The 10,779-nt window shown below is 35.8% G+C and overlaps 1 pseudogene across 2 annotated transcripts in view; it reads left to right on the plus strand.

The window, feature by feature from the left end:
* LOC144966578 (sphingolipid delta(4)-desaturase/C4-monooxygenase DES2 pseudogene) overlaps positions 1-8,480 on the plus strand; it is a 28,316-nt pseudogene extending 19,836 nt beyond the window's left edge. For both annotated transcript variants that reach the window (XR_013644240.1, XR_013644241.1), the window contains exon 2: positions 1,825-8,480. The product of XR_013644240.1 is annotated as a sphingolipid delta(4)-desaturase/C4-monooxygenase DES2 pseudogene, transcript variant X1 (transcript). The remainder of the gene's footprint in view (positions 1-1,824) is intronic.
* The last annotated feature ends 2,299 nt before the right edge of the window (positions 8,481-10,779 follow it).

The raw sequence follows: 10,779 nt of genomic DNA on the forward strand, positions 1-10,779 counted from the left end.
AGAATAATAATAATAATAATAATAATAATAATAATAATAATAATAATAATAATAATAATAATAATAATAATAATAATAATAATAATAATAAGAAGAAGAAGAAGAAGAAGAAGAAGAAGAAGAAGAAGAAGAAGAAGAAGAAGAAGAAGAAGAGGAGGAGGAGGAGGAGGAAGGAGGAGGAGGAGGAGGAAGGAAGAGGAGGAGGAGGAGGAGGAGGAGGAGGAGGAGGAGGAGGAGGAGGAGGAGGAGGAGGAGGCAAATAGAGATACCACGATTTGTCTCGTCAAATAATAAGTAAAATCTGCCCATTATCTTTTTATGAAAATAATATATACCTGGTCTTTTGGAGAGTAGTTTTGGCTCAATAGATGTGTCAACTAAGCCTTTCCAGACACAAACATGTGAATCAAAACAATGTTTGTTTACCTTTAATTCATTATGTTAAATTGGGCTTTGCTTGTCCTATGTGTCTCCTGCAGACTCTTATTGTAACCGTCCTTTTGATTGATCACCGTAAAAGTGCAAGTTAGCGCTCGCTAGTGAGCGCCACTACCACATTATCTCATTCATCTGTAGTCTTTCATTCGTTCTGTTTTGTTGATAAAGGGGAAACCCGAAACGTTAATTTGATCTGTTTTTATAATTCAATTGAAGCTTACATTCAATTTCACATTTTTATTAATTTCTTCGAGCTTCGAGCAGCAACATTTACATTATGTATAAAGGGTAAATATCGGTATCGTTTCTTTTATTATTGTTGTCCGAGATTGTTTAATTGACGTCTTTGTATGTTTAGTATATAAAACAAAACACGCTAACTGGTGAGATTCATTCACATTGTAAGTGCAGTCATGGCAATTTATCGGGATGATCTATTTTGTCTTTGTTCCCATATAAAGCGCATCATTGCCTTTTTTGTATTCCAAATATTGTTCGTAGTTATAATGGCGGAACACAGAAATTGTAGTCCATTCTAAATTGAGGTTGTTTAAAACTAATTATTGAACGTTTAAAGGGCATTAATCGGGTGAATTACATACGATTTAAGATAATTATCGTCATTGCGATCTGTGCTTTTATCACAGCAAACGCAATAATTACAAAAATTGCAATTCCCAAAAAAAAAGTGTTTTTACGGAGAATTAAGCGTGATTAAAAGTAAACAAACACAGCGACTTGGACTCCATGATTCGTGTATTGCTCTGCACAAAATAACGACGACAATAACTTATAAACGAAAATCGGCTACATTCACTGTTGCATGTTTTGTATATATTTTTTTTCGGATCTCTGGATATCGAAATAGGCATGTTGCATTAAATGCTTGAGTTATGCTTGATATAGTGTTGATTGTATCTTTTCTGAAGCTTGAGTCAAACATTAAATTTGCATTTCGTTCATGTATTTCTCTAAACAACTTGTTGGATGACTTACTATAATGCAACGTCTCATACATACATCAGTTTTACAATATCAGACGCTATCAACTCCGAGCAGCAGATTATCAATTCTAACGCACTGGTTTTATTTAAGTACCAAAAGAACAAATTGATACTATGCGCTTAGCTAAAATGCTCACAACATCCGCCGACCGGTATAACGTAACAAGACACAGAACTATTTGTAACCTTAAAAGTTTATAGTCTGATTGATAGAATTTAGTGACAAATAATCATAAAAAGGGTTGGCTAAAAACAATAGCAAAGAGCTGAATCACCTCCATATCGTTCCATCTATATTCCATCAATGATATAATGAAATTATGTTTATGTTAAATGCTAATCGTACATTTCGAGACTAAATCAGCACTTTTTTCTTTTGCAGATTAACCTCGTAAGTATGGCAACAAAGTCGAACGGATATTCACATACCATTCTTGAAAATAAGGCCATGAATGGAAAGTCAACAGAAAACGGCCATGGAATCAACGGAGTGCATCGTATCAACAATAACAAAACATATAAAAATAGTATAAAAGATGTGAAGGAGGACGAGAAAAGTCGGTTTAAGTGGTTTTACGGATTCTTAACTCTAAACACAAAAATCTTAGGTTCTGACGAGGACTGGATTTACGCAGAAGAGCCTCACACCGGAAGAAGAAAAGAAATTCTTACCAAACACCCGGAAATCAAAAGTCTAATGGGATATGATCCCTGGATTGTCGTGCCAACTTCCGTCTGCGTATTTAGTCAAATTGTTCTCTGTTGGCTTATGCAGGACGTGTCTTGGCCCTTCTTGTTTTTCATGGCATACACGATAGGAGGGATCTTCAACCATTCACTTGGCTCGGCTATTCATGAAATAGGACACAACTTAGCATTTGGTCATGGGAAAAATGCTTGGATGAATAGAGTTCTAAGCCTTTTTTGTAATCTTCCTCTTGGTGTTCCAATGGCTATTACTTACAGGAAATATCACGCTGATCACCACAGATACCTCGGTGAAGAAATGCAAGACGTTGATATCCCAACCCGTCTGGAATCTTTTCTCTTTCAGCATCCCGTCACCAAAATGATTTGGTTGTTCATCCATCCTCTTCTCCACGCCATCCGTCCATTCTACAAAAGTCCTAAACCCCTATCAGGTTGGGAGTTCATTAACACAATCGTCCAATTTTCCTTTGACTTTCTTATTTTCTCCCTCTTTGGCATAAAGCCCATCGTTTACATGGTTGCTGGCACCTTGCTAGCTCTGGGACTTCATCCACTTGCGGGACATTTCATCTCTGAGCACTATTTGTTCACAGAAGGGCAGGCAACCCATTCCTACTATGGTCCACTCAACTTCATCTTGTACAACGTCGGGTATCACAACGAACACCACGACTTCCCTTACATCCCTTACACCAGGCTTGAAAAACTTCGCCAGATGGCTCCTGAATATTACAATAACCTTCCATACCATACTTCCTGGGTCAAGGTCGTATGGGATTTTATCTTTGACAAAAACATGGGACCACATGCTCATGGAGTTGGATTTAAAAAGGATTAGAATTTATCTGCCACATTGTTTTAATAAGCAGATTGTGTTTAGGCTTAAAATTTAGATCTTAAAATCAATTTGTAAGCCATAGGTATTAGATTTTTTAAAATGGTTAAACATCTTGATTTTTTATAAACCATTTTAAGCTGTCTGCTTGTGGGCCTTTAAGTATTGGATAAAAATGAATGTTTCAGAAATGATTATGTTACAACCAACAAGGTTTCGTATTTTGTTGTTTATAAAACTCTTTGTACCTTCATTTTTTTGTTCACTACTTTTAAAATTTGATTATACCCTCATTCTAAACAAATTACATTCCATAACTTTCTTTCAAAAAATAATATAAGTTAAGTGTTTCAATCAGGAGCTATGACAATTTGCAAGGTATTCTTAATAAATAGCACATTTGCCATGACAATTGAAGTAAATACCGTTTATTATGAGTACTTCTCGCAGTTTATTAATATTTATGCATACTTCAATCAAAGTTGATAACCCACATAGTGGGCAGAGAGGTTTCATATATTGAGATAATTCATACTTTTATTGTTTTAAATACCCGTTCGAGATGATCAAGAGAGTCTTTTTTTATTTTAACGTTGGACTTGTAAGCCTCTCGCCTTTGGGTCGGTTTGTCCAGATTTGAGTCCTGGCGAAGACATTTGGAAATCTTTTTTGTGACGTTGAAGATTTAATAGCCCTGTCCGATATTGCTCTATCACAGTCGGATATATATTCGGATGGGAGCGCCTTTCATATATCTATACAATGTCTATTGAATTAGACATTCAACCAATTGATGCTATGCTTTTAGGTAAAATACTCATAACATCCGCCAGCCATATAAAACATACCAACATAAAAAATTATATGTAACCTTTAACGTTTATAGTCTGATTGATAGAATTTAGAGAGAACTATTCAGCCATCAAGATGGATAAAAACAATAACAAAGAGCTGAATGACGTCAGCTTCGTTCCTTCTATCATAAATCTATTAAATTTCTTAAGAGGGAAACGTTTCACCTGGGTGGGGTTCCTGACCTCCCATAGTGGGCAGGGAGGTACTTACTGTGTCTTCTATCCCCCTATATCTGTTTTCCAACTTGCTTTCTGTCTTTGTCTTGGAATGAGATTATTTGGTTTTGTCCTGGCCCTGGCCGGATGGCCTTGTTGAGAGGGAAACAGTCAAATGTATAGATAGTTTTGGGAAATGATATTTTTCCCTTATAAATAATTTCTCTGTTATGCACTGTATTATGCTTTGTTTACATATTATATAGGGTTTATAAACATTTGGGTGTATTCCTTTTATTAGGGATCTGTGTTTGTTCTGGATGAGACTTTTAGGTGATCTCAAACTATGTACTTTGATAGTGTACTCTTTGAATATACATGTTTCCGATTTGAACCAATTCCCCTCTGTCTTCCCTTTTCTTATGTGCTTTAATTGTAATTCTAGAACTTTTTACTAACCCATGTTTCTTCCTTACTACTGTCGCTGATATGACCGTAATGTGTTGCAAGCGCCATAAAACCCTTCAAAACAAACGAAACATTTCACGAAAATTAAATGTGAAAAGCATGAAGTAATTTTTTTTTCATTTTATTATACCGTTGAACTCAGATTTAAGGAACAGCCTCAGGCAGTAAAAAAATAGTTTTATCAGCTATTGTGAAATAATTAAGAGAGAGAGAGAGAGAGAGAGAGAGAGAGAGAGAGAGAGAGAGAGAGAGAGAGAGAGAGAGTGGGGAAGGGGGGAGAAAGAAAGAAAGAAAAAGAGAGGGGGAGGGGGGGGGGGGGTCGTTATTTTTTCGTTTCAAATGTTTTAGTCGAAAGTGTTCTTAACAGGATTTTCCTTTAAAGTAATCGAAGCGACGCATATTTGTTATAATTTTCCTGTCTTGTGTCACCATTTCTAAAATCAATGAACCACAACAAATACTATCTATTTGCTTGAGTCAACAGTTCTCACGACCATCCTGCTATCATTATTCGCTATCCGTTGCAGCGTTTAAGTTGTGTTTTAAACGTATTATTATATTTTTAATTTAATTGATTTTTAATAATTCTCAAAATCTATCTTTTTGTCATGATATCAATATAATATAATACGGAAGACAGAAGTGATTGTTCATCAAATTTGCCAGATTTATTTTATTGCTTCTTGCGTTTATAACCAAGAAATAATGGTTGAATTGTTACGTCACAATAAAGGCAATATTTAGCGTGTGTAACGATAAAGCGTGCTGCTTTTGTACTACCGTTAAGTCAGTGTTAAAAATAAAAGTAACATGATGATGCATACATTGTGGTATGGAACTCATCAACTATTTTGTATGTAGGGTTTTTATCTATTCTTGTAAAAAAAAAAAAAAAGAAAAGGTGTGAGGTAAATACTGTTCCCTAAAGACCCATGTAAAATTTTTTTCCAACGTATCACAGAACTACTGACAATTCTAAAAATTATAAACTATTTTTACATAGTGATTTACGAGTAACTTCCAAACCTTTTTTGATTAAAGGGTAATTCTATAACCCGTTGATTCAAATTGTATTTTAGAATATCTGCTAGGGTATAATGATCAGTCTTTTGATGTGACCTTGTCCTTTAGAATCGCCATCTGCCCACACTAATGTCAGATTCATTTACGCGCACTTGCAGTCATTATTACCGGACATATTTTATTGTTGATGGCTCAAAGGATATGTCTCGATCTATGATAAGTTCCACAATACAGTAGTATAATAATTGATATAGATGAGTGCTTGTTCGTAATGGCCTTTATTTCTCCGCCAATCTTGCGGGTTCTTCATTAGTAACTAAAATACATTAAAGGCATAATAGATACAATCTGACACCCAAAAAAACTTGGCAAAAATCATGCGTCTTTCACTGCATTTTCTATTCACATATATCTATTTAATTAGTTCAACCATACTTTATGGCTGTAATAACCCTATGAATAATGTGGGACACTGTGATTTGAAAGAGCTTCAGTCTCGCCGATAATTTATTTCACTGACATTACATCATATACAATAGCAAAAACCCAGGGTTTTTTATATACTGATGATAATTATATAGTTCTTCCGCTAAACAATCGGTATCTCATCCGTTTTATTTGAAAAGTAGATGGTGCACAGATAAACCAAATGGTGTCCTGACCAGGCATAGCAGGCACTTACTGTCTTATATTATCTGTTTTCCAACATGCTTTCTGTCTTTGTATTGGAATGAGATAACGTGTTTTTTTTCCTGGCCCTGGCTGGGAGGGAAACAGTCAAATGCATAATTATTGTGTTGGGAGATGATATTTTTTTCCTTGTAAATCATCTCTCTGTTATATATTATTACATTTGTTATTTTGTATGTATGATGTAAGCATTTGAGTGTATTCCTCTTTGTGCATGGATGAGACTTATAGGTGATCTCAAACTAAGTACATTGGTGGTATGCTCTTGGAATCTACATCTGACCCCTATTTGTTCCCAGTTCCCCTTTGTCTTACTTTTTTCTTGGGACCTCTGATTGTAATTCTAGAACTTTTTACTATCCCATTTTCTTCCTTTTTATCTGGCGCTAATACAACTTAAATGGGTTGCAAGTGCCGTAAAACCCTTAAAAACAAACAAACAAACAAACAAACAAACACAATGTATGCTTCTACCATTATACGTCTTCTATCTATCTATCTATCTATCTATCTGTCTATATATCTAATTATCTATTTATTTATTTATTTATCTATCTATCAATCTCTCACGCATGATCAAACTGGTTCCCATAGTCTGTTTTCCAATTGCTTTCTGTCTTTGTCTTGGAATGAGAATTCTAAGTTTTGTCCCAACCTTGGCCGGAGTCCTTGGCTGAGAGGGAAACAGTTGAATGTATAGTTATAGTTTTGGGAGATGATGTTTTTTTTCCCCTTGTAAATCATCTCTCTGTTACGTACTGTTTTTTTTTAACATGTGAGTTGTAAACATTAGAGTGTATTCCTTTTAGTGTGGTATTGTGCTGGTGTCTGAGTGAAACATTTAGGTAATCTCAAACTAAGTGCACTGATAGTGTGTTCTGGGTGGGGATCCTGACCTCCCATAGCGGGCAGGGAGGTACATACTGTGTCTTCTATCCCCTTATATCTGTTATCCAACATGCTTTCTGTCTTTGTCTCGGAATGAGATTACTTGGTTTTGTCCTGGCACTGGCCGGAATCCTAGCTGGGAGGGAAACAGTCAAATGCAGTTATTGTTTTGGGAGATGATATTTTTTTTCCTTGTAAATCATCTCTCTGTTATGTATTATTATTTTTATTTTGAATGTATAATGTAAGCATTTGAGTGTGTTCCTTGGATTTTGTGCTTGTGTCTTGATGAGACTTGTAGGTGATTTCAAACTAAGTACATTGGTGGTATGCTCTTGGAATCTACATCTGATCCCTAATTGTTCTCAATTCCCCTTTGTTTTACTTTTTCTTGGGTGCTTAAATTGTAATTCCAGAACTTTTTACTATCCCATTTTCTTCCTTTTTACTGGCGCTGATATAACCTAAATGTGTTGCAAGCACCGTAAAACTCTTAAAAACAAAACATGATAGTGTGTTCTTGGAATCTACATCTGTTCCCCATTTGTACCATTCCCCCTGGGTGGGGATCCTGACCTCCCACAGTTGGCATGCTGTGTCTTCTATCCCCCCATACCCGTTTTCCAATTGTTTCCTGTCATTGTCTTGGAATGAGATTACTTAGTTTTGTCATGACCCGTTGTCGGAGTTCCTTGGCTGGGAGGGAAACAGTCGAATGTATAGTTATAGTTTTGGGAGATGATATTTTTTTCATTGTAAATCATATCTCTGTTATGCATTGTGTTGTGTTTAGTTTACATATTATATTATATGATTTATAAACATTTGAGTGTATTCCTCTTTGTTGGGACCTGTGCTTGTGTCTGGATGAGACTTTAAGGTGATCTCAAACTAAGTACAATGATAGTGTGCACTTGGAATCTACATCTGTTTCCTATTTGAATCAATTCCCCTTTGACTTACCTTTTATTGGGTGATTTAATTGTAATTCTAGAACTTTTACTATCCCATTTTCTTCCTTTTTACTGGAGCTGATATGACCTTAACGTGTTGCAAGCGAGCGCCGTAAAACCCTTAAAAAAAACCAAACCAATTGTCGAATACTAAAATTTATCAAAATCTTTGATATACAGTCTTAGATAAGTCATAATTTATTACCTCCGTGATATAAGCATATTTATTGTTATTTGATTAGCATTTCATGTTGATATATACAAGTGTATCTTTTCAACAGAATTATGGTACACGTATTTAAGTCATATGCCTTATAAATACATTTCGTCAACATTCAAACCTCTACATTCCAATTGAAGATGTCAAACTATTTAGCTTTTATATATTGTGTTATTTACTATTATTTGTCTTTAATTAAAAAACAACAATTTCAATAAAGTTTTTGAAGGAAAAATAGTATATTAAGATTATGTTTTTACTTTTTTATATCAGAAAAGTGAGAAGAGCAAGCACTTATGTTGATAATAACAAGAAATGAAGGGAGTAGGAAAGTGCCGGAAGTTTTTATTCTCTGTTGTCTTCTGGCACTTTCCAACTCGCTTCATTTCTTGTTATTATCAACATAAGTGCCTGCTCCACTCACTTTTCTGAATTAAAAATTCACCTCAAATACCGGAGCATACCCAGTGTCTCAATCGTTTCTATGTTACATGTTTGTGTTGAGAATATTGGCTATTAAGCTTAAATGCTGGCCAACTAACTCCCCAAATTTAAAGTCTATCTAGGGAGGGGGGGGGGCCTGACCTCCCAAAGTGGGCAGGGAGGCACTTACTGCGTCTTTTATCCCCCTTTATCTTCTTTCCAACATGCTTTCTGTCTTTGTCCTGGGATGAAATTACTTGGTTTTGTCCGGACCCTGGTCGGATATCCTAGCTGGGAGGGAAACAGTCAAATGTCTCCCATAGTGGGCAGGGGGATACACACTGTGTCTTCTGTCCCCTTATATCTGTTTTCCAACATGCTTTCTGTCTTTGTCTTGGAATAAGATTACTTGGTTTTGTCCTGACCGGAATCCTAGCTGGGAGGGAAACAGTCAAATGCATAGTTATTGTTTTGGGAGATGATATTTTTTCCTTGTAAATCATCTCTCTGTTATGTATTATTATACTTGTTATTTTGAATCTATAATGTAAGCATTTGAATGTATTCCTGTTTGTTGGATTTTGTGTTTGTGTCCGGATAAACATAGGTGATCTCAAACAAAGTACATTGGTGGTATCAATGCTGCTCTCGATTGCACCCAGGATCGATCTTTGCATGTGAAGTGAGTGCTCTACAGACTAAGCTATCGGGAATACCACTCTGTTATGTACTGTTCTCATTTTTTATTTGAATGCATTTGTAAATATTTGAATGTATTCCTCTTTGTGGGATGCTGTGCATGCATCTGGATAAGACTTTTAGGCGATCTCTGACAAAGAAAATTGATGGTTTGCTTTTGGAATCTACTAATATTCTCTATCTGAACCAACCCTCTTTGTCTTACTTTTTCTTGAGTATTTTACATTGTAAATCTAGATATTTTTAAAAGTCCATTCGTTGCCTTCCCTTTTTACTGGCGTTGGTAGGACCTAAATTAGTTGCAAGTGCCATAAAACCCTTAAAAACAAACAAAGAAAACCAGTCACCTTCCTCTGACTTTTCTCGGGCGCTCCTAAAAGCAGATTGTGATAGGTATAATTCGCTTTCAATCTCTCCTTTCCGGCCAGTTTCAGAATTTTCTAGATTTTTCTTACTCAAACAGAAAATCAACAAGTACATTCTATACATGATATTGTTCAGTAGAATGAGCTCCACAACACAGTGTCAAGTTTTTATGGCTATAATAATATACAAATTTTATTCAAATTTTATGACGTACATAAGAAATCAGATGAAAAATTTGTTGGTTGCATCGTAACGAATGTGACGATTTTCCTGTAGTTGGTACGGAAAGGGTTAAGACGGTGAAATGTTGACCGATCCGGACTCTGAGTCGGTGTCCACATCCCCTGGCCATCTTTTCTCCCCCCCCCCCCCCTCCCCCTTAAACCATTTGTCACTTCTGTGCGGCTTTGTATCTTTGTTCTGAAAAGTGGGCCATTTGGTTTCCTCAGAGCCCGCATAGTCTTTTGCTGAAAGGGACCATCCGGATGGATTCATCTTATTGTGACATGGTATTTTTATTAGTAAATCATCTCTCCATTACATTATATAAACCTTAGGTTACACTATAATGCTTATTTTGTAACCAGCTGAGTCAGCGTGTACTTACTTGCCGCTCTGAACACTCAAACTTTTCATGGTCTCATTATTGTAATGAAAATACCGTACTCTCATAACCAATACAAAACATTTTGGATTATCAGACCAGCAAATAAATACACGTTGGCTCAGATGTTTACAAAAAAAAGCACATAACTGCGTTTGGGTACCACGCAATTATATGACCGTAGATTTGAGTGTATCCTCTTTTGCGGAGATTCGGTCCGGATTTGCAGTATCAGTGTGGTTTCTTAGGTGGTTTCAGACTAGCTACATTAGTATTTTGCTTTGGATCTACGGTCCTGGTAATTTCTGTTGAAATGGTCTCCTTTTTTTTTCTTTGAAGCTTATCTAAATCTTGTGACTGTTCTGGCATCTTCATTTTTTCTGGCTCTGAAATGACCTTAAAGTGTCGCAAGCTCTGTAAAACTGACAAAAACAAGAGGAACAAAAT

This window comes from Berghia stephanieae, chromosome 2 (assembly GCF_034508935.2).
Source record: "Berghia stephanieae isolate SIO BIC M18660-M18661 chromosome 2, UCSD_Bste_1.3, whole genome shotgun sequence".
Taxonomy (NCBI): domain Eukaryota; kingdom Metazoa; phylum Mollusca; class Gastropoda; order Nudibranchia; family Aeolidiidae; genus Berghia; species Berghia stephanieae.